This window comes from Ostrea edulis, chromosome 7 (assembly GCF_947568905.1).
Source record: "Ostrea edulis chromosome 7, xbOstEdul1.1, whole genome shotgun sequence".
NCBI lineage: Eukaryota > Metazoa > Mollusca > Bivalvia > Ostreida > Ostreidae > Ostrea > Ostrea edulis.
The window spans coordinates 81680488-81685933 of NC_079170.1; positions in this window are offsets into that span (position 1 = coordinate 81680488).

Here is a 5446-nt window from a genome sequence, read left to right on the forward strand (position 1 = left end):
TTTGTCTTTTGACATTGGGGCCCTTGATATTTGGTATGTAGGCAAGTTTAATTTACTCTCATATGGCCTCTCTCTCGCCTCTGGTTGGCACAGGTTTAAATCCCGCTTGCACTAGTAAGTGAGAAAGTTTCCCAGTTTACTTTCGGAAGGTTGGTGGTCTCTTACCAGGTACATTGTATCTGGGTTCTCTCTTGCACCAATAAAAACTGGGCGCCACCATATAACTGAAAAATTGTTGAGTGTGGCGAAAAACCACAAAAATCAATCAACTATCATGTTTACTACACTGTTCCTTGTTAGAAGCTCATAAATACATTTAGGCAAATAATATGTACCGCAAGTCTTAATTTTCCACTTTTAAGTTCAAGATGATCCTAAAAAACGTTTTTTGAACACATAGACATATAACGGATGTCTATGTTGAAAACTATGGAAAACTGAAGGGGCCAGACACCAGTTTTAATATGATTCTTCCTAGTTTGTATACAAGTTCACATATAATTTCAAGAAATGTCATTGCCACGGTCATTTAAACAATAAAATGCTTTCATTGTTGTTTCATGGGTGATGAAAGTAGGTAACATAGCAGAAAAAAATGCATAACCTCTAAACTAGTCATCTGCCTATACTTGTTTTGAATGAATTAAACACTAAAGACAACTCTTATTCTAAAGAAAGATAACTCTGGTTATACTTCAGTAATAGAAACGTGCGGTGCTGGTTAGTAATATGTACATGTATTTTATTTAAGTATTAAATTTGTATTATTTATTTACAAGTATTTAATTGGTATATCAATACTTAATTTTAGATTATTTTAAGTTTAAAAACACTTCAAAATAACACATTATCACATGAAGACAAATTTATTAGAAACGTTTGTGATAATTGCAATAACTTTTTTACGAATTCCTATAACCCTGTTCTTGGATTATCCTATGACTTTAAAGGGACTGATTCATGATTTTCCTCCAAATTTTGTTTTTCACTTTAGAATAGATAATTAAGATCTACAGTCCAATATGTTTTACAAGGTTTCAGAAAAAATTAAGGCTATTCATCATGACGGAAGCTTATTATAGGGATTTTATTATGTGTTTTGAAAACAAAGATTGCGGTGTGTTATTGTTTACGGAGTTTTTAAAGTAAATGGATATTGGTCAAAGTTTATTATATATATATATTGCATCTGGGGTATACTTTAAGTAAAATATGTCATTTAAAAGTTAAAATTTGTGATTGTACAAAATGAAGATGCTTTAAATTACAAAATTAATGTTCCAATGGTTTGCTAGTTTACATAAAAAACTATAGTCTTTGTTTACATCAATCTAATTAAAATTAGATGTTAGATCCGCTCACATACTCGCTACACTTAGTGTAGCGAGTATGTGAGCGGATCTAACATCTAATTTTAATTAGATTGTGTTTACATAACACAAAATCAAAGCTAAAATATTGCTCTTATCCTTACATTCTTTTGGTTGTCAACATAAGGCCAATTCAACTTAATTGATAGATTATCATCCCCGCCCGCCCCTCAAAAATTGGCCCGTCCGAATTTTTTTATTTTGCGATTTTCGGAATATTTTCATGTCCGACTCCGGTATTTAGACTTCTTGTTTACATTTCCGGTATAGGAACGTGAAAAGTCATACGAAGAAAGTAGATTTATATGGTTTTCTTAATTTCTCGCGTTCTTACAGACGTAAATCTTGAAGAAGTTAGGTATATTTCTGTTATATCCTTAAATTAAAGCTTAACCTGGAATTAGTGTATGAAAATAGAATAGATTGATATCCATCTGCCATTAAATGATGCGGATCTGTTGGGGAAAAAAAACCTCATTTGTCTTTAATATTTTTCTCAGAAAATAAAAAATAAAATCCTCCCACCCGCCCCATACTTTTTGCTGACCCTGGATGATAATCTACTAATTAAGTTGAATTGGCATAAAATGAGCTATATTTTTTATTTTCTTTCCATCCAAAATGAAAAATATTTCTTTTGAAAAACATAAACCAGTCCCTTTAATACATGTTAAGGTAAATTACACTTGCTTGAAAATAAGTCCTTTAATTTGCCCAGTGTGAACGTTGGTGTGTCCACATCCTGCTCCTGAAAACTTTACTGTAAGAGTATTATTTTCTCCCAAGACAACTGAAGTACTGGACAGACCTCCAACTCCATAGCTGGTTGGACCACCAATGACTTTCAGGACTACAGTGTACACTGCATCTCTAAGCAGGAGCAATGGTGTAGGGAACAGAAGGTGAATACTGGAATCATTTGTGCATTGTTCTTTTGATTGTGTTTTAACCAGGAGAGTTTGTCCATTTTCAGTGTAAATCATTGCAGAAAAGATGCCACATGCCTCTATTCTACCATACACAACAAGACCTTTAAGTTTCATATTTTCGGAATTGATGCTGAAAGAAATTCTGTCTCCATTTAAGGTATTGTCCACAAGCCATGTACTTTCAGAACTGCAATTCATAAAACGATGCACAACTATGTCATTGCAAGTTATACTCTGTCTTTTTTTAATGTACCGAAGGGGGAGCGTGTCATCTAATGTGGACAAGTGACGCATAACTTGAAGTGAAAAGGCATCTTCGAGGATAGCTATTGTTGCTATTTGGTCAAGGAAAAAATCCATGGACATCCTGCCAAACCTTACATGAGGAATCACTTCCTTCCACAAGATACCCTTTCTTTCTTCCTCCCTAATGGTACTTATCCACATGTCAATGTTGCGGAAAAGAAGCTCTTCATGGATGCTGAGACTGTCTCTTGTGATGATATCCATCAGCAATCCATAGGGGATATCCAAAAAATCCTCTGCAACCAAACCAAGAATATCTTCCAAATGAAGATCCACAAACTGAAGACATTGTGCCTTTATGGTTGCTATTTGGTTGTTATGGGCTATTGTAAGGATTTTTAGTGAATTTTTAATGGAGATGCTTTCCTGCAGGAAGAGAATACATTCTTCAATCAAGCCTTTCACACTATAATAGTCTGCAATTTGGTATATTTCCTCTATATTTTCAACCGAAATTTCAATCTGAGAAGTGTACAAATACTCTATCATGAATTTTGTGACATCTGTAGAGTGTATGTCACAAGTAATGACATTGGATTCTGACTCCCATTTCTCACTGAGCCGTGCTCTAAACCAATCTGAACCCAAAATTAAAACTATTCTATGGGCTCGAACTGTCCCATCTTTAAGTTTGATATTTACATCACAGTGAAGCTGGTCCCTATAAGATTCAATCAGCTTATTGCCAAGTGCAGCCATCACAATTCTCTGAAAAAAGTTATTTTGAAAATTAATTGATCTTATGTGATAAATGTTGATTGTTATATATTACATATTTTCTACTGTTCTATTACATCTAGGTACATTTGGAAATTTTATAACTAATTTCAACATCTTTTTAAAATTGGGCAATACATATATGTACTCAAGTTTTTTGTGTCAGTTTAAGAATAACACTTGGGGATCACTTTGCACACTGTATCAATCTGTTACACTTTAAATCTTGGATATTGCTAGAGGTAGGAATTTGATATTTTGCTCATGTATTGCTTTGAACAAAGCTTTTGTAAATGACCAGGATTACCGACTTCATGACCTGTGACCTACTTTTCAAAATACTTCAGTGCCGATATACAGTTCATGTACAATAAAACTTGTCTAAACTCAATGTCGTTCTGAAATCTTGCCTAATATGATGTTAACTTCAATTCCTTTCTGTAAATTCCATTGATCAAAATGTCTAATTCAGTGTTTTCAATCCGGCTAGTTGCTACTGTTAACCAGTGCTGTCCAGATAGACAAGTTTTACTGTGTATATTTGACATTTTAGAGGCAAGTCTGTATTAATTAGCATATACACAGCTTGCCACGAGAAATTTTAATAAGGTGACCTAATAGTGTGCCAGCAGTGCATTGTTCTCCAACATTATAACTTTCAGATCTAAGAAAGTACTACCCTTCCAAGGATGTCCAATGAACCAATTTTTGCCACAAAAATATGAAATCATTATTACCAACTATTTCTGGATTTTGATACAGGATTTCTGGGATTCCTGGAATGGTATCTCCCAATTTCTGTCGTCGAATTGAGTGGTTATTCCACAAATCCATTATCTCTTTGATATCTTTCTTTAACATTGGAAGATATACATATTGTATGCATAGTCTAAAAAAAATTACATGCATTAAAATTAAGCAATACATTTTTAAAATGAGTTTGTTAACTATTTCGTAGAAAAGTATGGGCCATCAGTTTTTCCTTACATCTGCTAGTGGATGCAACTTGAGGTTCTGTAACATTTTTGTCACACTACTGTATTTTCGATATTTCTAATGTATCGTTCAAGTGCATGTTCATGCAAAAGAAAATTTAAGGAGGTACCTATTAATCATGCCATTCAATTACTCAAAGGGAGGAAAGAAGTCCATACCCTCTCAAATCAATAATTCATGGCATATAACAAGTGTTACACATAAAATTTAATGGTTTATAAAATATCTGTAAATAATTTGAAATTTGCCCAGTGGTTCTTGAGAAGAAGTAAAAAATGTGAAAAGTTTACAGATAAACAGACAGAGGAATGCTAAATAAAATGTGATCAGAACAGGTCACTTGAGCTTTCAGCTCAGGTGAGCTAAAATACATGGCCTTCCTTTCACTGCACATGAATTCTGTCAAATTTTACAATGATGATGTCATGTTATGATGCTGACAAGTGCATTGTGATCAATGCATTTACATGTACACATATACTTGTTTACGCCTTGCTGTCCGATATCATCTAGCGACAAACCTAAATGCTTGAGGTCAATTTGGATGGTTTTCAACACTCTTAAACAGTTTAAATGCTAATTAATATATTTTTACCATTTCAAGGTATTTTTATTTTTGCACAATGTCACAGTTAAAATTTTTCATATAAATTAGGCCCAACCTTCTTTCTGTAGTTTTAACGGTGATGCATGACACTGACTAAATTTTTCTATAATATTATATTCTCAACAGATTACAACATATTACTTGTACCTGACAAGCGTTTTTGAAACACTCAATGCCCTGACTGTGGATTTCTGGGAGTATCAAACCCTATAGACTTATCATTTCTCAGATTAAGATAACAAACTGTTATTGACCTTGCACCCTGATTAGAGGCCAAATACTATACTAGTGTGGGACTCATCCATTTAGTATTTATATTCAGTAAAGAATAGTCTCTATATTCTATTTGTAGAGAAACAGTCGATTTCATATATGATATATACTTTCATTTATATTAAGGTACCTTAGCAAACTAATCTTTAACTCCTGAAACTCCGCCTATTATTATAGTTTGAAATTGATGGTGAAGGTTAATGTTACGCACAAACTCAATTATATTGAAATGTCTTTGCACTGTTTTT